We start from the raw sequence: 24,408 nt of genomic DNA on the forward strand, positions 1-24,408 counted from the left end.
TATATGCCACCTCATATTATTTTCTCAGTAACTTTGTTGAGATAGATAACAGTATAGGGCCGGTAATTAACTGTCAGACAGAGAACTCATTAACCATGGTCACACAGTCTGTAATATGTACCCTGACATAAAATACAGAACTTCTGTCTCTAAGTCCAAAGTTGTTTTCAGTAGCTCCATTGACTACACAACTCAGAAGTGTAAGTTGTACCTTTGAAATGGATGTCCACATGACTCTCCTGCCTGTCTTCTCATATTTTTTTTTCTTTTAAACAGCTCAGTTTTGGTATTCTCCAGAGAGCTGGTTACAAGATGAAAAATCACTTCAGTGTTTCAAGGCCCTGAGTGGTATGATATTATGTCAATCCATCAAAACGACTCAAGAGAATGATGTAATTCAAGGCCAAATTAACAACAAGGTTGATTCTTTCATACATCTACTCTTTCAGTCCCAGCCCTTTCGTACAAAACAGTTCACATGTGAGATTATGAAACCTCGATTTCCCACACAGAATAAAAGCCAACGGTTTACTCCACATGGATAGTTCACTTCTTCATGTCAAGGGTGTGGATCATTCCAGAATTTCTCACATGTTTATATAAATACAAGCAACCAGCAAGCATCTCTATGACATTTAAAAATTTAACTGTCTTTTTTTGGTGAAAAGTTAAAGATTCCTACAGTTTAAAACTTGAGGTAGAGGAGTATCCAATGAAAGTCTTATCCTATTCAGTTATATTCTAAGCCATGACTTCAGAGTTTATGTTTATAAAATGGCCCAGGGTGTTGTGGCAGACACAGAGAAGTAGTCCGTACACAATATTTTGCTACATCCTTCTTTATTGCTTATTTTTATCTGGGATTATTTCACTTTATATAACTTGGAAAGAGTGATCTTTCTTATTTTCTTAAGTAAATGCAGTGCTCAGCCTTAAATGGAACATCTCCATCATATGCCTTCCTGCAAAGGCTAAGGTACCGTTATGTGTGGGAGTGCAGTCATATTATAAGAGCCAGAGGTTAGAAAGGATTGATCTAAAACATTGGCTTCTGACAAGAGGGCTGTTGCACATAAGAACTCATAGAGCTATGGTTGCATAAGACGTATACAAGATTAAGCCACTCAACCCCCAACATGTACGGGGGAGGGGACCAAGAGGTTCCCTGAGCTGAGGAGATGCTGGTAGTTGGTAGCAGTTGAGGGAACCAAAGTCAGTTTCTTTCAGAGATGAGATCCCTAATAGACTGTTCATGATCTAGTGAGTGGCCCTATACCCATGTGCATAGGCACAGGTACTATAAGATCATATTGTCTGTTAAAGAAAAAGTGAGTATATGAAGATGGAAGAGAAATTTGGTGAGTGGTGTAAGTTGGAGGGACAGGAGTGGGAGGCAGATTTTTTTATCAAAACACATTGTATACATTTATAAAATTCTCAAAAAATAGTTGCATGGGATTCTATTGCAAAGATGCATTATATACTCTATTGAAGCAGACCATCTTTATTACACACTGAATTTTTGCTTTCTCTTGCTAATACAAATAGTGGTTCCATGAATATTTTATATGTACATTATCAGCAAATGTATAAACATCTATAGAAACAATAGAGTGGTGTTGTCACACACCTTTGATCCTGACACTTGGGCATGTAGATCTCTAAGTTTGATGCTAGCCTGGTCTACAGAGTGAGTTCCAGAACAGCCAAGGGTACATAGAAAAACCCTGTCTCAAACAACAAACAAACAAACCAAAAGGAAATCTACAGAGTAGATTCCCTGAATCAGATTGCTAGGCCAAAAGGTATGCCTTTTTCTATTGTTTCTTTTATTTTTGATATTTTAACATAATTACATGTCCACCTTTCCTTCCTCCAAATTATCCCGTATACTTGTGTGGCAAGTGGAACTCTCTCATCAGACAAAAATCTGGAAAGGCCAAGCAGATTAAGAAACCCTGGCAATTCCTGTCCTGGAGCACGTGATCACAACACCCCACATAAGGACCTTGACAACTAGTTGAGTAACATAGAACCCAGAGTTCTCTATATTAATGAGGTATCTAAATGGGCCGGCCCCAAGGATTTAGCCAATAAGTTTCCTTCCTGAACATTTCTTCCTCAAAAGATGTTTAATCTCTGGTACCTTGAGCAAACTGGATGTCCCATTTTCATCATGAGTAAACAGTTTGGGCAAGCAATGTCCCTCTCATTAAGAACCTCCGTGGGGGAACCTTTCATTATTGAGTCTTAAGTGTCCTGCAGATGTGGTGGCAGTGCTGTCTTTCCCCCTTTTGTAGAGATAAACCTGTAGAATAATCATAATCGAAGCAGAACCCCAGTAGGAGCATGTCTGCACAGGAGGAAGGGGTAATGTACATGTTAAGCCTGTGACAATTTGCTTGGGAACACATCATGGTCTGTTGTTATGGTCCTAGAAAAAAGGCAAGGGTGCTTGATGAATTTAGTCCTGGAAGGAATCTTTTTTTTTTTTTTATTAACTTGAGTATTTCTTATATACATTTGAGTGTTATTCCTTTCCGGTTTCCGCAAACATCCCTTCCTCCCCCTTCCTTATGGTGTTCCCTCCCACCTCCCCCATTGCCGCCCCTCCCCCGACAGTCTAGTTCACTGGGGTTCAGTCTTAGCAGGACCCAGGGGAAGGGAATCTTTTAAGTGGAAAGTTACCTGTGTTGTATTAAGGAAAGCAGACGGAAGGGTTGGGAATTTAACTGCTTTAAATGGCTGAGGAAGAAAATACCATATTAATTATGTATCTGGGATAGCAGGAACAGATTGTCTATAAAAGGAAACTGGCTTAAGTAGACAGTATTATTTTATTAATTAAGGATTAAATAATGGTTATTAGTGTAGTTGGTTTGACTTGTGGGGAGTAAATTAATATGATTTTTTTAAAGCTTTAAGAAATTTTAAACAAATTTGACAAATTTAGAACAATTTTGGGTTAAAAAGCACAAACACTGTAGCAATACCAGCCAAGAAAAAACATACATGGGGTAAAAAAGGACCTAGAGCTAAAGGCCAGTGTCTGTGGCAGAGCAGGCTCCCCCACCCTCCACTTAGGCGAAAAGAGCCCACCAAGCAAACCATAGTAGATGAGCTCTTGCTACTGAGAATTGGAAAAAACACCTGAAACCCTTAACCCAAGAATTCATGCTTCTTTGTTTAAATGCGTGTTCTTCTGACAGTAACACCTGAAACAGTGATCATGCCTTTTAACCCAAAATTTTCATGCTTCTTTATTTAAATGTTTATTTTTCTCCCTAACAGGAACACCTGAAACTATGTTCATGCTTTTCAACCCAAAATTGTTCTAATTATTTTCAATTTGTTTAAAATTTCTTTTAAGCTTCAAAAAAAAATCATACTTAATCTACACAGGTCAACCCAACTGTGCTAATAACCATTATTTAATCCTTAATTAACAACCAGCTTCTTTTTACAGACAAGCTGTTCCTGCCTATTCCAGATACATAATTAATATGGTCCCTGAAAAAATATATATTCCTGAATGTAATTGCTCAGTATTTTGAAGGTCACTTGTATGCAGGTTTTCAGGGCTGAGCATTTGGAATTGAACAGCGAAATGGTGTGCTACTCCATGGTACAGACTGCTCTCAGGATTCCTTAGTTGCCTCCTGTTCTTTGTGTAGTTTCTGCACTTTTTCCCTTTTCCCTTTGCATGTCAATTGTTGTTGTCCTTGTTCATCTCATGTTTGTAGAGTTGTGTTTGTGCGACATTATGGGTACAGCTTCCGATATTACTAGGACACATAATTTCATACAACCCCCCCTGATCTTTGTCCCTTACAATCTTTCTGCCCCTTCATCAGCAATGCTCCCCGAGTCTTAGGTATAAGAATTGCTTTGCAGATGTATATCCATTCAAACTGGACTCCACAGCTATTGTTAAATTGCCATCAGTAAAACTTACAGATTTTGCTCCTCCACCAGAGCTCACTCCAGCACCCAGATCCTTAGGCAAGCCACCCGTAGACCACATACCCCCAACAGCCCTTCCTCTCCTTGTCACCATATCCAGTCCTGTATCTCCTGTGTCAGCCCCTTATTACACCAGAGGCCACATCAGCACTCAAAACAGCTCCCCCTCCAATAGTCTCTTCTCTCCTCATCACTCTCTCCCACCCCTCACCTCTGGCTGAAGCCCTGTGTCCCAAAAGAGGCCACAGCAAGATCCCCAGGTAAACCCACTACTAGTGGACCATAAACATTCTAACAGTGTCTGCCCAGATTACACACAACAGCCCCTCCTCTCCTTGACACTATACTGGCTCCCACCATTGGCAGAAGCCTTGTCCTCCATTGGAGGCCAGGCTGGTACCTAGATCCTCAGCTAAGACCCCTGCTCAGGTAAGGGGACTACAAAGACTCCCCCTTAGAGACCACCTAGGCTACACTCAACAACAGCTCTTCCCTTTCCTTATTACCATATCCTGGCCTATATCTGTGGTGGAAGACTCCTTTTCCACCAGAGGCCACACCAGCACCCAGAACCCAATATAGGCTGCTTGCTGGTGGACCACACCCAATTTCTTAGTACCAGACCAGCCCTCCATTCCTTATTACAACACCACAGGCGCCAACTCCTGCAAAGGACCCCCAGCTACACCAGAGGCCATCCTGACCATCAGAAGTCCAGCCCCCAAGTCAATCAGAGAGACTGTACTCAACCACAGGACGCTCTAGTTAGAAGACCAGAGAATAAACAGAAACGGAGGAGTAAAGCACCTTTCCGACAAAGACTACTCAGAAATCAACAAACCCAGGTGCCTAGATGTCACTGTAATAATAAAATTAAAAACAGCCAGGCCAATATGTCACCACTAAAGCCCAGCTATCCTAGGAAAACAAGACTTGAATATTTCAACACAGCTGAAGCACAATTAAATTGACCCTAAAACCAACCATCTTTGTGAAGATGATAAAGGTTCTTAAAGAAACCCAGGAAAACACAAACAATTGAGGAAATAAATAAATCCTTTAAAGAAAGCCAAGAAAAGTCAAACAGGTGAACAAAATAAATAACACTGTTCAAGACATAAAACTGAAAATAAAAGTAATAAAACACAAGCTGAGGGAATTCTGAAAATGGAAAATCTAGGAAGTGAACAGAAACTACAGAGGCAAGCTTCAACAACAGAATGTAAGTTATAGGATAAAAATCTCAGGTATTGAAGGTATGATATAAAAAATGGATATATTGGTTAAAGAAAATGTTAAATCTAAAAAATTCCTAACACAAAAGATCCAGAAAATCTGGGACTAATGAAAAAATCAAAACTCAGTAATAGGAAAAGAAGAAAAAGAATCCCAGTTCCAAGGTGTAGAAAATATTTTTAACAAAGTCAAAGAAGGAAAATTTCATAACCTAAAGGACATGTCTATAAAGGTACAAGAAGCTTAAAGAACACTAAATAGATTGAAGTCTAAAGAAAGTCCTATGTCAAATAATAATCAAAACACTAAAAACACAGAAGAAAGAAAGAATATTAAAAGCTGTAAAAAAAAAAGTCAAGTAACATATAAAGGTGGACCTAGTAGGATTATACCTGATTTCTCAATGAAGACTCTAAAAGCCAGAAGGGCCTAGAGAGATGTGCTGCTCTAAGAAATCACAGATGCCAGACCAGACTACTATACACAGCAAAATATTCCATCTATATATAGATGGAGAAAGGATATTCCATGACAAGGTCAAACAAACAATGTGTACCCACAAATCTAGCACTGCAGAAGACACTAGAAGGAAAACTACAACCCAAGGAAGTTAATTACACACATGAAAATATAGTCAATAATCTCACACCAGTGGAACCAAAAGAATGGAAACACACACACACACACACACACACACACACTATCAAAATAACAAGAATTAACAAGAATTGGTCATTGTTTTCTCTCAATGTCAATGAACTCAATTCCCCAATAAAAAGACACAGACTGATAAAATGGATATGAAATCAAGATCCATCCTTCTGCTACGTACAAGAAACATACCTCAACATCAAAGATAGACATTACCTTATAGTAAAGGGTTGTAAAAAGCGTTTCCAAGTAAGTGGACCTAAGAAACAAACTGGTGTTGCCATTAAATAGACTTCAAATCAAAATTAATCAAAAGTGATGGTGAAGGACTCTTCATACACATCAAAGTAAAAATCAAACACGATGATATTTCAATTTTTGACATTTATGCTCCAAACACAAGGGCACCCACATTTGTAAAGGAAGTATTAAAGCTTAAATCACACATTGACCTTTCACATATCAATAATGGGAAACTTAAAGTATCCACTCTCATTAATGGCCAGATCATTGAGACAAAAAATAATATATAAATAAATACTAGAGCTAATATATATTATGAAAAAATAGATCTAACATATCTACATATGGACCTAATCTATCTTTTGTGTTTTACCCAAACACTAAACGATATGCCTTCTCAGCACCTCATGGAACCTACTTGAAAACTGCCCATACAGTCAGTCACAGAGCAAGCCTCAATAATTACAAGAAAATAGAAATAACTCCTTGTATCTTATCAGACCACCATGGATTAAAGCTGGACTTTAACAACCACAGAAACAACAGAAAGCCTACACACTCATGGAATTGAACAATTCTCTACTCAGTGACTACTGGGTCAAAGAAGAAATAAGAAAGAAATGAAAGACTTTCTATAATTCAATGAAAATGAAGGCACAAAATACCTAAACTTATGGGACACAATGAAAGCAGTGCTGAGGAAAAGTCATAGCTCTGAGTGCCTCCAAAAAGAAATTAGGGAGAATCTCATACTAGTAGTTTAACTGCACAACTTAAAGCTCTAGAACAAAAAGAAGTAAACTCACTCAAGATAAGTAGATGGCAGGAAATAATCAAATTCAGAGCTGAAATCAATACAATAGAAACCAAGAGAACAATACAAAGAATCAATGAAACAAGAAGTTGGTTCTTTGAGAAAATAAATAAACCCTTATCCAACTAACTAAAAGACAGAGACAGAGCATCCAAATTAACAAAATCAGAAATGAAAAGGCAGAAATAACAATAAACATGGAGGAAATCCAAAGACCCAAATGCCATAAAATTGGAAAATCAAATGTAAATGGATAGATAATGTTCTCAATATCTCTTTACTTACCTACCCTTAACTTACCAAAGGTAAACCAAGATCAGATAAACAATTTAAATACATCTATAATTCCTATAGAAATAGAAGCAGTCATTAAAAGTTTCCCAACCTCCCCCCAAATAGTCCAATCATCCACAAAATAGAAACAGAACATAGAACATAGTCAAATTTATTTTATTAGGCTGCAATTATCCTGATACCCAAACCACACAAAGATTCAACAAAGAAAATTACAGAGCAATTTCTCTTATGAACATTGATGAAAAAAATACTCAATAAAATACTCAAAAAACAAATCCAAGAACCCAGCAAAAAGATCATCCGTCATGATCAAGTAGGCTTCATCCCAAAGATGAAGGAATTGTTCAACACATGAAAATCCATCAACATAATCCACTATATAAACAAACTGAATGAAAAAAAACCTGATCATGTCATTAGATGCTGAAAAAGCCTTTGATAAAATCAGTTCAAGTGCTCCTTTATGTTAAAAAAGTCTTGGAGATCAGAGACACTAAACATAATAAAGGCAATTTACAGCAAGCAAATGGCCAACATCAAATTAAATGGAGATAAAATCAAAGCAATTGCACTAATGTTTGGAGCAAGACCAGGCTGTTCACTTTCTCCGTATCTAGTCAATATAGTACTTGAACTTAGCTAGAGCAGTGTAGGAGTGTCCAATCAATGAGTGGTCTAACTTGAGGCTCACATCACCAGAGGGAGCCCACGCCAGACACTGACGGTATGGGTTGGAACTAGAGGCTTGGCAGCCCAGAGATCTAGGATAGAATCAAATACAACTGGGGAAAAAAGCCAATGAAATGATTCCTAATGATATTCTGCCATACTCATAGTTCAGTGCCTAGCCCAACTGTGATCAGAGACATTGTCCAGCAAATGATGGGAGTAGATGCAGAGACTCACAGCCAAGCACTAGGAGGAGCCAGGAGAACCTTGCAGATGAGGGGGAGGAACCAGAAGAGTCAAGGACACCAGGAGAACAAGGCCCACAGAATCAACTAACCAGGGCTCATAGGGGCTCATAGCAACTGAAAGGGCAACCATAGACCCTGTATGCGTCTGACCTAACTAAGTCTTCTGCATATATGTTATGGTTGTATAGCTTTGTGTTCTTAAGGGACTCCTAATGGGACTTCTTATGGGAATGGGGAGTATTTCTGACAGGTTTGCATACACTTAGGACCCTTTTTCTTCTACTGGGTTGCTTTGCAGAAATTCTCAAATTTCAGTGTGCAGGGTAGTTGAGACCGCTAAGTTGTTAAGCCTAATGTTTTAAATTGGATCCTCAGGACCCAGTGAGTGAAAAAGGGAACCAACTCGTACAAGCTCTCTCCTAATGCACACACACACACACAGACACAGACACACAGACACAGACACACACAGACACACACACACACACACACACACACACACACTACATTTTAAAACGTAATAAAAAAATTAGGGTTCATCCTTTACCAAAGACTGAATCACTTGCTCCAACATCCCTGGCAGACAATAACTACATCTTGGCCAGTGCTTTTAAGTGACTCTTCTTGAAATACAGAGAGAACTCAGAATTCTCATGTTTGTGCACCCCTCTGTGTAGACAAGGTTCTTGACCTTTGCTCTTGTATATGCACCTCTAGTTTGTTCTGCATTAAAAAACATGCAGCACACCTCTCTCCTGTGCCTCTCTCATTTTGGCTATTTCTTGAGACAGTTTTTTACATTGTAGTTCAAACTGATCTGAAACTCACTATATAACTAAGGGTGGTCTCAAACTCATGGCAATTCTTCTATGTCATTCTCCCAAGTGTTGGAATTACAAACACAAGTCAGCATACCTGGTTGGCATAGTTTTTTACAATTAATTTTGTGTCTAGAATACTCATCCTGTAAACCACGGGGACACTGAATCTTTTTTAAATAGTTGCTCCAGTGAGGTTTCAAATCACCAGAGAAATCAAATAGCTTGTGAACTGTAACCTGGAGCTGTCACTACTCACTGACGTAGAAATGAAATGGGAAAACATGCTTTTTTTTTTCCCTTCAGAAAACAGGCACAGTGGAGCCCTTCACTTATCTGGCTGTGATTACTTGGGGGGCAACAGAAGCCACTAGAGTTACTTTTATACCCTGAAATCCCAAAGCCTTCTATGTGTCTTTTCTTCTTTTCTTTAACCAGATGCAGAGGTTTGCAAGATGACCAGAACATGGCCAAATGCCAAGGAAAAATTCTTCTAAGCACGCAGTTGTTCTGTATGTCATCTCTGTGTTGTGATGTGAATAGTCATTATGGGGATAGCTTCTAAAATAGTGCTTCATAAACACCTTGATAAAATCATGGAAGCTAAAATTACATGCTGGAAGTAGCATTAAGAAGTTGTTATTAGCAACATCTTTGGACAGTAGATTCCCTTTTGTTTGGCTCTTAGGAGGTAGTGGGAAATGTGTATGTGTGTCGGGGCGGGGGAGGGGGGACTTGCGCATGCATCCTTGTGTGCCTCAAAATGAATGTCATAGTGTGTTGTGAACGCAGCAAGATGAGCAGCAGAGTGAGAAAGTAAAGCGGCTTTGCTACACATCCCCAGACAAATGCCAAAGCTGTTACTGCGGCAATTATCTAGCATACCTTTTTTCTTCTTCTTTAAAAGCTATTGTTAGAGACTCTTTAGTTTAAAAAGAGATTATTTTCTGTAACATCTTTCATCCCGGTTGATGACTAAAAGCATTTGTGTTGGTAGTGAGGGAAAATTGGGAGAGAGGAGTACCTTGCAATTATGCACTGTAATTCAAATAGGAACAGCAGTTGTGGATCTAGCAATTGAGAGTCCTTATTAAAATCTCCATTTTGGCTCAGGAGAGAAATCCTCAGATTATGATAAGGGTGAAATTTGTCAGCTAGGCAGTTACATCTCCGTTTGAGCAGGGCGCTAACAATGAGGTGTTGATCCTGAAGTTAAATACATCGCCTTACTTTCCTTACACTGCTTTATGAACACCAACCGGGCCGGAGCTTGTGCAGCAGATATCTGAAGGAGTCACGAGAATAAGGAAAGAGTCTCATAGTTTTTTTTTTGCTCAAGGTTTACAGAATATTTGATGAAAATTTAAGAACAACTCACATGTTCATTTCACGGTTTATCTAACCCTAGCATTCGAATTTTTATCAGCTGGTTCCACGGTTTACCTAATTAACCCCTAGGAGTTTCTCTGATATCAGCATAATATCCTGGTGACACGTGGCATTACATTTTGAAAAGCATAATTCCTTTTTCATTAATGTCAACTTCAGATGTTAGGCTTTCGTCCAAAGTATACTGATTTCTCCTAATTATCCACTAGGGACCTACTGCTCATCAATATAGATAAACTTTTTATAAAGCTGGTTATGCTACTATTTTTAAGTTTTTTTAAATATGTATTCTTCTTATATGTATGAGTGTTTCCCTGCACACACATTCACGACTTGTGTGCTGTGCCTGAGGGGGCCATAAGGAAACACATCATCCCTGGGAACTGCAGTTTCCATGTGGGTGCAGGCCATTGAACCTGGGTCCTCTGCATGAACAGCAAGTGCTTTTAACCACTGAGCAATGTCTTCAGCTCCCACCTATGTTCCCAGCTCTTGAGGATTATCATATAAATTTAGCAGCCATTGTGCAAAATGGAGCTTCATCTTCATTGGTATGAAGTAGATCAGTCTCTCTTTCCACTGTACATAAACTAGGTACATATTCACCCACTGAACTATACCAATAGCCTAATTCTTGGCATTTCAAGTTCCAAAGATCTGTCTAGTCCCCGTGCATTAGGAGTTGGTACACAATACCGATAGAACAAAATACATATGTTTATGAATGTGAATTATAGTATTAATCTTTGTCAAAATAATTGGATTTGGAATCACTTAGGAGACACACTTCTGGTTGTGTCTGTGAGGCTGTACCCAGAAAGCTTTAACTGTAAAAAAAATCTACCCCAAATATGGAGAGCATCATCTCATGGACTTGGCTCTCAGACTGAATAAGAAGTGAAAAATAAGTGTGTTGAGGTGAAGTATTTGTGTCTCTGGTCCTTTATTGTCAATGCAGTGTAACCTTATACTCCCACCAATATGCTTTCCCCAAAATGATAGACTGGAACCTTTCAAACTATGGGCTAAAATAAATCCCCCCTTTTTACTTTGCTTTTGTCAGAGCAAACTAACTAATATGAAGTCTTTTTCAGCTTTTTTCCTATGTTAAATATGTCTAACATTGGGATGTCAGGTAAAACAATGAATTTGGAAACAATTGGCTTGAACTCGGAATTTGCTATTTAATAACAATGTATCCTTGGATTGGGGTAATGCTCTCACAGTAGAACACTTGCCTGGCTTGTTTGAGGCCCTAGGGTTCTTTCCTAGAAGAAAGACGAACCTCAAAGGGGTGCTGGGGAGACGGCACAGTGGGTAAATGGGTTTGACAAGAGAATGAGTTAGGATGCAGTTGCCCAAGCATAACTGCCTACAATCCCAGCATGTGCAGAGGAAATGGGAGGTTGAGACAGGATATTCAGCAGTTCATGGTCCAGCTGGTCTGTTTCACTTTGAAAGATGTATTTAGGTGTGTGTGTGTGTGTGTGTGTGTGTGTGTGTGTGTGTGTGTGTGTGTGTGTGTGTCGCACACGCTTGTGTTTGTATATGTACCACATGTATGCAGGTTCCCCCAGAGACCAGGGGAGATCATGTGGAACTTGAGTTACTGGGAGACACTGGATATGGGTGCTGTGAACCAAACCTGAGTCCTGTACAGCAGCAGGTGCTCTTTATTTCAGAGGCATCCATCTCCACATTCCACCAGCTAGCATGGTTTAAGCGCATGCCTCAAACAAGGTGGAAAGGACTGCCGGTTAAAACTTGTCCTTTGATGTCCATACATGTGCTGTGGTACCTGTGCCCACAGCCATAGTCATATATACCCATAAGACTCTCATGCCATATACCACAAAATATCCCTTCCAAATTATATGTCCTTGAGAAGCCAGTTAGCCATACATATGTACATATGAATATGCATGTATGTAATAAATACAAAATATATTTAGATGTATTGAAAAACAGCATTTATAATACACGCATAAAATGCTTGTATCACAAAGTGTTTATGAGTATTATATTTCAATGCATTGATACATCTGACATATTCAAATAACTGAATATATAGTTCTTCTTCTTTTTTTTATTAACTCTTGGTGGTTTATATTTTAAAAGATGTTAATAAGAACTACACAGACTTTACTGGAAGAAAGACCATGGCTTGTTAAAAATGAAGAAAAAGGCTTGTTTCTAGTCCTCTACTTGGTGCTGAGCAGTCTTTCATTGATTCATTCATGTAGGGGACATAAGAACATACAGGGCTAATCTTTTGGGTAACAGTCTTTGGCTTCCCTCATAGCTCCAAGTAGATAATTGGAATATCATTATTCTGCATGTACAATTTGAATTAAGGGAATGCATTGATTCAGCACTGTCAGGACTATTCACAGCAGACTTTAAAGGGAAGCAGAGATTACCTGTTGTCTACATAGCAGCTAGGGATTTACGGATCGATTGTCTCTGGAGTGACAGGGACACTAGCAAGCACAGGTTGGTCCCCTTAGAATGTATTACCTTTTGTTGATTGACCCTATGAATCTTTCTCAAGTACATGGTGCTGACTTTATTTTAATATCATTAAATTTCAAAGTTTAACGGCATCTGGGATGCTATTTGGCACAGTGGTGTAGAAAACACTCATGTCTTCTTTACAACACCTTTAATAACCAGTTGTCTAGCTATTGTTTGAATAGCTGAAGTAATACAGAATCGATCAATGCCTAGGGGACTCAACACATCTTATTGCCAAAAAACTCCCTCAGACTTGTTTTTCTTATATAGAAAGATCCTTCCTGGCAACACCCTCTCATTGATCTTAATTGTGTGGTATGGAAAGAAAAACAAATTGTTTGAAAACCACAACCTGTGCCCAGACATTTAAAGATCTTTCGCAAATCAATAAAATGGGCAAAAGACTTAACCAGATACTTCCCCCTAAAGAGTTAGATGGCAGTGAGACATGCGAAAAGATGATTGCTATCAGCGGTCATTACAGAGCCACAAATCAAAGTCACAAGGAGACACTGCTTTATACACAGTAAAATGATTTAAAAAAAGACTAATAAAGCTAAAAATGAGGATGAGTGACAGGGAGGATTTAGACCAGCTAGAATTGCCATATACAATGGTAGGGAAGCAAAAGGGGTAGAACCACAGAAGTAAACACTCTGATAGTTCCTTATTCAATTAAACACATCACATGAGCCCAAAATCTTACTCCTTAGTATTTAACAAGAAAAATCAAGACATATTCCCACAAAGGCATATTTTTCAAATTTTTAATGGTCCTGGAAATCATAGCACATGGCAACTGTACTCTACCACTGTCCACATCCATGTACATGTATTTTTTTTATCAGCTCCATTCGGTGTAGCTCAAAACTGGAAAAAAGTCAAATGTATATAAGCTAGTGAATGAAAGAGTGATTTGCAGCACAGTTGTAATGTGCACTACTAATCAGCAATAGAAAGCAAGAAACTTTTCATATACAGTTCCGTGGAGGAATACTGAATGGAATACTACGAGGATGGCAAATATCGAAGATTACACATTGTATGCTTCAATTTATATAGCATTAGGAAAAGATAAAATTGTATGGGACAAAAAAATAAAGTCAGTGATGGCCAGAGGGAGGAAAGGATTGTTTGCAAATGGGGCAGATGGAATAATTTGAGATAATGTTAATATTTTATGCTTTCATTATGGTGGTATTTACATCATTATTTATATATTTCAAATGTCATCAACCTGAATACTTAATTTGGGTGTCTAAGTTTTCATAAATCATATCTCAATAAATCTGACAAAACTAGACAGCAAATACATTTTAAAATGTGGTTGTCCTTAAATTTCTAATCATAGATTTTGGACATTTAGCAAAACAAAGAACAATTTTAATTTGTCAGACTAATATTTTTGATTCTCTCAATAGCCATATTCAAATATATTGAGCACTCAAGACTGGAGGATTGTACTTCCTGAAGTTCTAATGTTTATTAATATAGAGAACAAAATTAATTTTTGATTTTTAAGTTCACGTTGGGGCATTTAATCAAATAAATCATAGACCCATATTAAAAATTCACTGAGCAGTTTCTGCCTGTGCCTGAGCTAACCCGGTCCCACAGCTCTGTGTACCCCAAATCAAGTGGGGTGAGAGCTGGACTCTCAGAAGTGTGGACAATCCTGAGAGCAAAGGGGAGACCACCACTTCTGCTCACATTCCTGGCCGAAGAGGAACCTGCATAAAGCCCTCTGGACACAGGAACCTAGGAGAAGTCAGGGGAGGACACTTCTGGTTTCTGCCTGCACCTAGAGCTGAGAGCCAGTCACCAGGAGGATTCTCAACTTGAGAGCTGAGGTAAGACCACCACTTCTGCTCCGAGGGACCTGCCTGGAGGCCTCAGGACACACGAACACAGAAGCAGTTTGGGACAGGACCCTTCTGGTTTCTGCCTGCACCTGGAGCTGACCTGGTTCCACAGCTTTTTGTACCCAGATCCAGCTGGGAGAAAGCAGGTCTCCAGGAGTGCTAACAGACAGGCTTACAGCAGGACCAAGCCACTCTCAGAGACAGCAAGAACAGGTAACACCAGAGACAACCAGATTGTGAGTGGCAAGCTCAGGAACCTAAGCAACAGAAACCAAGACTACCTGGCATCATCAGAACCCAGTTCTCTCACCAAAGCAAATACTGGATATCCTAACAGACTGGAAAAGCAATATTTGGATTTAAAATCACATCTCATGATGATGATAGAGGACTTTAAGAAGGAGAAAAATAACTCCCTTAAAGAAATACAAGAGAACACAGGTAAACAAGTAGAAGCCCTTAAAGAGGAAAAAAAATCCCTGAAAGGATTATAGGAAAACACAAACAAACAGGTGAAGAAATTGAACAAAACTATCTAGGATCTAAAAATGGAAATAGAAACAATAAAGAAAGAACAAAGGGGACAACTCTGGAGATAGAAACCCTAGGGAAGAGATCAGGAGTCATAAATGCAAGTATCACCAACAGAATACAGAATAAGAGATAGAAGGGAGATTCTTGGGGGCAGAAAATACCATAGAAACATTGACAGAACCATCAAAGATAATGTAAAACGCAAAAAGCTCCTAGCCCAAACATCCAGGAAATCCAGGACACAATGAGAAGGTCAAACCTAAGGATAATAGGTATAGAAGAGAGTGAAGATTCCCAACTTAAAGGGCCAGTAAATATCTTCAACAAAATTAGAGAAGAAAACGTCCCTAACCTAAAGAAAGAGATGCCCATAAACATACAAGAAGCCTACAGAACTCCAAATAGTTTGGACCAGAAGAGAAATTCCTCCTGTCACACAATAGTTAAAACACCAAATGCAGAAAACAAAGAAAGAATATTAAAAGCATTGAGGGGAAAAGGTCAACTAACATATGAAGGCAGACCTATCAGAATTACACCAGACTCCTCACCAGAGAGTAGGAAAGTCAGAAGATACTGGGCAAATGTCATACAAGCCTCTTAAGAGAACACTAATGCCAACCCAGTCTACTATATCCAGCAAAACTCTAAATTAACAAAGATGCAGAAACAAACATATTCCGTGACAAAACCAACTTTAAACAGCATCTTTTCACAAATCCAGCCCTATAGAGGATAATAGATGAAAAACTCCAAAACAAGGAGGGAAACTACACCTTAGAATAAGCAAGAAAGTAATCTACTTGCAACAAACCTAAAAGAAGAGTCACACAAATATAATTCCACTTCTAACAACAAAAATATCAGGAAACAACAATGACTATTCCTTAATATCTCTTAACTGCAATGCACTCAGTTCCCCAAGAAAAAGACATAGACTAAAAGACTGGATACATAAAGAGGACCCAGCATTTTGCTGCATAAAGGAAACACACCTCAGTCATAAAGACAGACAAAGCCTCAGAGTAAAAGGCTGGAAAACAACTTTCCAAGCAAATGGTCCTAGAAACAAGCTGGAGTAGCCATTCTAATATCTAATAAAATTGACTTACAACCAAAAGTTATCAAAAAAGATAAAGAATGACACTTCATATTCACCAAAGGAAAAATCCACCAACATGAACCCTTAATCCTGAATATCTATGCTACAAATGCAAGGGCACTTACATTCATAAAAGAAACATTGTGCTCAAAGCACACATTGAACCTCACAGAATAAGAGTGGAAGATCTCAACACCACTTCTCATCAATGTACAGGTCATAGAAACAGAAAATAAACAGAGACATAGAGAAACTAACAGAAGTTATGAACCAAATGAGTTTAACAGATATTTATAGAACATTTCATCCTAAAACAAAAGACTATACCTTCTTCTCACCACCTCATGGTACCTTCTCCAAACTGACCATATAATTGGTCACAAACAGTCCTCAACAGACACAAGAAGATTGAAATAACCCCATGCATCCTATCAGATCACCTAAGACTAAGCCTGGTCTTCAATACTAAGAAAAATGACAGAAAGCCCACATACACATGGAAGGTACGCAATGTTCTACTCAACGATAACTTCGTCAAGGAAGAAATAAAGAAGAAAATTGAAGACTTTAGAATTTAATAAAACTGAAGGCACAAAATACCCAAACTTATGAGACACAATGAAAGCAGTGCTAAGAGGAAAACTCATAGCTCTGAGTGCCTCCAAAAAGAAACTGGACAGAGCATACACTAGCAGCTTGACAGCACACCCAAGAAAAGCTCTAGAACAAAGGGAAGCAAATATACCCAAGTGGAGTAGAAGACAGGAAATAATAAATCTCGGGGCTGAAATCAACCAAGTAGAAACAAAAAGAACTATACAAAGAATCAACAAAACCAGGAGCTGGTTCTTTGAGAAAATCAACAAGATAGATAAACCCTTAGCCAGACTAACACAGGGCACAGAGACTATCCAAATTAACAAAATCAGAAATTACAACAGAATCTTAGGAAATTCAAAAAATCACCAGATCCTACTACAAAAGCCTATATTGAACAAAACTGGAAAATCAGGATGAAATGGACAATTTTGTAGACAGATACCAGGGATCAAAGTTAAATCAGGATCAGATAAACCATGTAAATAGTACAGTAACTCCTAAAGAAATAGAAACAGTTATTAAAGGTCTCCCAACCCAAAAGAGCCCAGGACCAGATGGGTTTAGTGCAGAATTCTATCAGAGCTTCAATGAGGACCTTATACCGATACTCTTCAAACTATTCACAAAATAGAAACAGAAGTAACAATACCAAATTTGTTCATTGAAGCAACATTTATTCTTATATCTAAACCACACAAGGACCCAACAAAGAAAGAACTTCAGACCAATTTCTGTCATGAATATCGAAGTAAAAACATTCAGTAAAATTCTCACAAACCAAATTCAGGAACACATCAAAATGATCATCCATCATGATCAAGTAGGTTTCATCCCAGGGATGCAGGGATGGTTCAATAAACAGAAATCCATCCACGCAGTCTACTGTATAAACTAACTCAAAAAAAATCACATCATCATCTCATTAGATGCTGTGAAAGCATTTGACAAAATTCATAACCCCTTTAGGGTAAAAGTATTAGAAAGATCAGGAATTCAAGGCCCATACCTGAACATAGTAAAAGCAATATACAACAAACCAGTAGCCAACATCAAACTAAATGGAAGAGAAACTTAAAAGCAATCCCACTAAAATCAGGGACTAGACAAGGCTGCCCCTCTCTCCCTACTTATCATATAGTTCTTGAAGTCCTAGCCAGAACAATCAGACAGCAAAAAAAGGAGATCAAGGGATACAAGTTGGAAAGGAAGAAGTCAAAATATCACTATTTGCAGATGATATGATAGTATAATGATGTCACACCAAAAGTTCCACTAGAGAACTACTAAGCCTGATAAACAACTTCAGCAAAGTGGCTGTATATAAAATTAACTCAAATCAGTAGCCTTCCTCTATTCAAAGGATAAACAGGCTGAGAAAGAAATTAGGGAAATGACACCCTTCACAATAGTCACAAATAACATAAAATTGGTATAACTTTAATGAAGCGAGTGAAAGGTCTATATGGCAAGAACTTTGATCTCCCATGCTCATGGATTGGCAGGATTAACATAGTAAATATAGTAAAAATGGCCACCTCACCAAAAGCAATGTATATATTCAATGCAATCCCCATTAGAATTCCAATCAATTCTTCAAAGAGTTAGACAGAACCATTTGCAAATTCATCTGGAAAAACAAAAAACCCAGGATAGCTAAACTATCCTCAACAATAAAAAGGACTTCAGGAATCACTACCCTGAACTAAAGCAGTAATACAAAGCAATAGTGATAAAAACTGTATGAGTATTGGTATAGAGACAGGCAGGTAGATCACTGGGATAGAACTGAAGACCAAGAAATGAACCCACACACCTATGGTCACTTGATTTTTGACAAAGTATCTAAAACCATCCAGTGGAAAAAAGACTTTTCAACAAATGGTGCTGGTTCAACTGGAGGTCAGCATGTAGAACAATGAGAATTGACTCATTTTTATCTCACTGCACAAAGCTTAAGTCCAAGTGGATCAAGGACCTCCACATCAAACCAGATACCTCAAACTAATAGAAGAAAACTAGGGCAGCATCTCGAAGACACATGGGCACTGGAAAAAATTTCTGAACAAAACACCAATGGCATGCTCAAGATCAAGAATCGACAAATGGGATCTCATAAAACTGCAAACCTTCTGTAAGGCAAAGGACACTGTGGTTAGGACAAAACAGCAACCAACAGATTGGGAAAAGATCTTTACCAATCCTACAACAGATAGAGGCCTTATATCCAAAATATACAAAGAACTCAGAAAATTAGACGCAGAGAATGAATAACCTATTAAAAAATGGGTTCAGAACTAAACAAAAATTCACAGCTGAGGAATGCGAATGGCTGAGAAACACCCTAAAAAGAAATGTTCAACATCTTTAGTCATAAAAAAAGCAAAATCAAAACAACCCTGAGATTTCACCTCACACCAGTGAGAATGGCTAAGATCAAAAACTCAGGTGACAGCAGATGCTGGCGAGGATGCGGAGAAAGAGAACACTCCTCCATTGTTGGTGGGATTGCAGACTGGTACAACCATTCTGGAAATCAGTCTGAGGTTCCTCAGAAAATTGGACATTGAACTACCTTGAGGATCCAGCTATACCCTCTTGGGCATATACCCAAAAAGATACCCTAACATATAACAAAAGACACATGCTCCACTATGTTCACTTGAGCAGCCTTATTTATAATAGCCAGAATCTGGAAAAGAACCCAGATGCCCTTCAACAGAGGAATGGATACAGAAAATGTGGTACATCTACACAATGGTGTGCTACTCAGCTATCAAGAACAATGACTTCATGAAATTCTTAGGCAAATGGATGGGACTAGAAAATATCATCCTGAGTGAGGTAACCCAATCACAAAAGAACACACATGGTATGCACTCACTGATAAGTGGATATTAGCCGAAAAGCTTGAATTGCCCAAGATGGCAATCCACAGACTACAAGAAGGACGACCAAAGTTTGAACAGGGAGAAAGCCTGAGCTGACTAGCAGTCTGGTGCCAGGCAGGCTTGGACAGGCTCCCAGGATGGGCATCAAGCTGGAGACTAGAAGAACACCACCTGGGACCACAGACCCCATGCAAAAGTGAAACTGAGACAGATGATCCTCACAGGGGTCCACTTGGGTAGGCCAGGTGAGGAACAGGCCTGAGATGACTACCAGACCAGCACAATGGGGCCCTGACTGGTACCTTGAGGTTGCCACCAGTCTGGCACCACACAGGCCTTGGGGGTCAGACCATGCCCAAGAGAAGCCCTGCTGGGCACTATAATGCCCAGGTGGGACATACATTCCTGAGATGACTGAAGAAAATAAGAGATCCCAGTGCCACTAAGAGAAGCAAGTAAGTTGTGGAGAAATGGAAGAGAAAGAAACAGAAGGATGTAGACACAATGAGGAAAGGAAGAACTAGAGACTCGAGGGTAGTGAAGAACGGACCGATGTGTGTAGCCAGTGATGCCACCTGGGACCATGGTGGGGTCCTGGCCTGTGATACTGGGGACCCTGTCCTGGTCTGTGGCCCTGCAATAGCAGATGTCTGTTGCCACCAAAGGCAGTTCCTGGTCTGGACTGCCACCTGTCACGGCTGTGTAGAACAGGTCATACCCCTCATCTGGGCATCACCAGAGACCTAGCCCTGAAAGCATAAAGCAAAAGAGCTGACCCTGCCCCTAACCAGTTACAGTACCTGGGTTAACAGCCCAGCACATTGTGGAAATTGTGGGTGACTCAATCCCAAGGATACAAGTGTGGGAGAGCTGGATCTACCACTTGTCTCCTGTGCACTAGAGTGAGGAAGGGTGCAGGGCCAATCCCACACTCTTGCAACCTCTCCTACATCAGAGAAAAAAATCTCATTGTGGAAACTGTAGCATGTTACAGTGTATCCCACAGTATACCCATTTGTCCACACTTCTTTGCTTGCAAATGTTCACTGCGATGAGTCATTGGTTTGGTATGAGGCCTCTCTTTTCATCTTAAGAGAATAACAGCGATTCTTGTTGGAGTAAAATAATATCTCATTTTGGCTTTCTTTGCATTTTCCCAAATTGTTACATCGAGCTTTTAAAAATGTACCCACCGAACATTTGAATGTCTTCTTTGGAATAAAATCTCTATTTAGATCTAATTCCCATTTTAAATTGAGTTTATTAGGGGTTCTGCATTTTACTTTTTATTTCGTATATATTACAGCTATCTAGCATTGGGCAGATGTATAGCATGCCTCTTTCAAAAATCATGTATTATTCAGAACACTGACTGGGGACATAGCTCAGTGGCAGATTTGTTCCCTCTCAGGTCCTGGGTTTAATCCTCAGTGCCATAAAGAAACAAAGTTTGTGGAGTATGATGGTTTAATAACTGAAGAGTCCAGCACTTGGGAGAAAGGGAGGAATGTACATTCCGTGACTGCTCAGATTATATATCAAGACTCTACCTGGATTAATTAACAATTAAACAATCAAGAAAAGATAAATAGTTTGAGAAAACTGCTGAAAACCATAGTGAAGAGTTTCATTACAATCTGGCAAAGATAAAAAATCATACTGTAGCATAATGTCTTTTCTCTGAGCTGTCTTATATTCCTGGCATAGTTTAATAGATCAGCTATAAATCAAGGCTAGCATAGCTATGAAGCTGACACAGAGCACATATTTCCATGTTTTTGATTTTGAAGACATGATGACACTCTTGTATTAGTTTTCTTAGGCCACAATAAAGTTCTATAGACTAGGTGCCTTAAACAATAGAAACGAACTTTTTCACAATTCTGGAGACAAGCTAAGATAAGGGTATCAGAGGTCTTACTTCCATCTCAGGCCTCTTTCGTCGTCATGCACACCACCATCTTCATCCTCTGTCTTTAATATTGTCTGCCTTCTATACCCATCTGTGTCTAAATTCCCTTCTATTTTTGAGGACACCTGAATTCACTCCAGTGACCTCATTTCAACTTAATTACTCAAATAAAGTTTCATTCTGAAGAACATGTGGCTAGACACCACCTAAATATTTTGGGGTACTCAAGTCCATAGTCACTTTAATATTTATAAAGTACATCACTTTCTGAGAAGGTAAGTAATTACAGTCATTTAACGTTAAGAAAGAATCCAGAGAATTTCATATGTAAACCATCAAAAATCTAATGAATCTGCAGAGGATAAGGTGAACTTTTGTGTACAACGATTAATGGCCTTTTGGAAAGATGAGAAACTGTGAACAATATATTACTCTTAATTATATTTGGACTGAATGATAGATCATGCGCGATGCCCTTATCATTCTTAAGTTCAGCCTCACCTCATTCTTGGTTCTTATTAAATTTCTAATTGTTAGCTTATACCTGATCCTCATTTCAGGTTTATTAAAGGGATTTTTTTTTTGCAATCAAGATCTTCAACACAGATATAGTATAATGCTGAGGAAGATCATCTTCATAATTTACTTATGAAAGCAAGGGGAATAATATTAGCATTGTATTTTAGTTTAAAATAAGATCGGGTGTTACATCTTTAAAAAGTTTTGGAGTCCTGACCTGCGTCACCAAGATTGATACAGCATATAACACTGTGATATGTGCTGCACATGACCTGGACTTCAGCTTCTGTTCTTTTTCACAAAAATCAACATGACTAAGAAAAAATATTTTATTTATTTGGATCTCATTGTTCTGCAATATGAATACATGAGTTCTGACCATATATTCATGAGAGTAATCATGAGAAATGATAGTCCTGAAACATGTCATACTAGATTTGAAGACCCTTCAGATTCTTCCCAATGTCAGTACCAGCGACAGTCATCATCAAATGGTAAGTACCTGATAATACTTTCTATTTATCACGTATCAGGTACTATGTTAAAATACTTGTTCAAAATAACCATAGAAGGTAAGTGCTATTTCTATTTTACGGAAGAAGAAAGTGAGACTTAGGTCATTTTCCCCATGGCATACACATAGTAAGTGGCAAAGTCAACTAATGCCAGGTAGGTCTGACACCAAAATTTTACACAGCCACTACTGTTATAACTCTCCTAAGTTGTAAAGCACTGTTAAGACAATTTTGAAACTTGAAATTTATCAGGCACTCTATTCATTTCCTGGTGTTGTGGTAACAAATTACTATAACCTGGGTGATTTACAAGAATAGAAATATAGTCCCTCACAGCTCTGGAGTATGCTCTTGCTCAAAACTCTAGTACTGAATCCTTCCCTGCCTTTCCCTAGCTTCTGTTGGTTACAATCCTTAGTGCTCCTCTGAGGCACCACAACCACCCTTCCTCCATCACACAGATGTTTTTCCATATCTATATCCAATTTTCTTTAGAATACCACCAAAGTTACTGAGGCTTTCTTAATCTTATATAACTTCACTTTGATATGATAATATACCCTTAATCCTGTACACATAGGAACACATCCACATATTTTAATGTGGCCATGAATTCGGGAAAACTATTCAAGCAGTACAGGAACCATAAAGTAGACAAAAAATAAAGACATTTTCCAGTATGTTTGACTTAAAGTTTCCTTAAACTTTAGAGACAATGAAAAGTCAGGTGATTTGGCCATTTCAGTTCCTTCTGACAGTCATGTTGCTTACTTTATTCTACTTTAAAGGTTCAATGTAGTTGGAGACAAATCATAAATTCACAGAGCTATTAGGAACCTCAGATAGTCATTGCTTACTGTCTGTTGCAAGTTTGCTTTGTTAAATGTTAACATCTTTGTTGTTACTCTTTTATGTCAGGATTCCTAACAAAGCAGACTAGCTACAGACATATTAGTTTATAGTAGAGCCTTGAGATGTCAAACCATTGTTATTTTTATAGAAATTAAAGTTCAAAGAAGGAAAGTTACCTTATGAAGGTCACAGAGCTAGCAAATGACACAGCTAGAACTCCAACTTATACCTTGTCTCCTAAATTTCACTACACCCATTATAGAATGTAGAAGCAAAATCTAATGTCATTGCTTACTGTGGGGATAAACTTAAGAACTGTCAGTGGAAAAGAACTTCAGACTCCTACTATCAGAAGGGATATTAAGTTAAACATTTTTGTATTATCAGGATACCAAGCACAATAAGTTATGATGATGATGATGATGATGATGATGATGATGATGATGAAGAAGAAGAATAACATTGTTGTTATGCTTTTATGGTAAAATATCACATAAGTCGCCACCTAGTTATATTGAAAGATTGTAATAGAAAATAAATATTTAGTATTTATATAAGATGATTTCTGACTTTAAGAATTATTCATAAAAATAGATGGCAAGATGGATGGTGGTGCATGCCTTTAATCCCAGCACTGGGGAGGCGGAGGCAGGAAGATCTCTGTAAATTTGAGGTTAGCCTTGTCTACAGAGTGAGTTCTGTGACAGCTAGGGCTACAAAGTGACACCCTGTCTCAAAACACACACACACACACACACACACACACACACACACACACACAC

The 24,408-nt window shown here is 38.5% G+C and overlaps 1 protein-coding gene across 1 annotated transcript in view; it reads right to left on the reverse strand.

The window, feature by feature from the left end:
• Positions 1-24,408, reverse strand: part of Zdhhc15 (zinc finger DHHC-type palmitoyltransferase 15) — a 95,332-nt gene that overhangs the window by 42,189 nt on the left and 28,735 nt on the right. The gene's annotated exons all lie outside the window — the stretch shown is intronic.

The sequence above is a fragment of the Rattus rattus genome, chromosome X (genome assembly GCF_011064425.1).
Source record: "Rattus rattus isolate New Zealand chromosome X, Rrattus_CSIRO_v1, whole genome shotgun sequence".
NCBI lineage: Eukaryota > Metazoa > Chordata > Mammalia > Rodentia > Muridae > Rattus > Rattus rattus.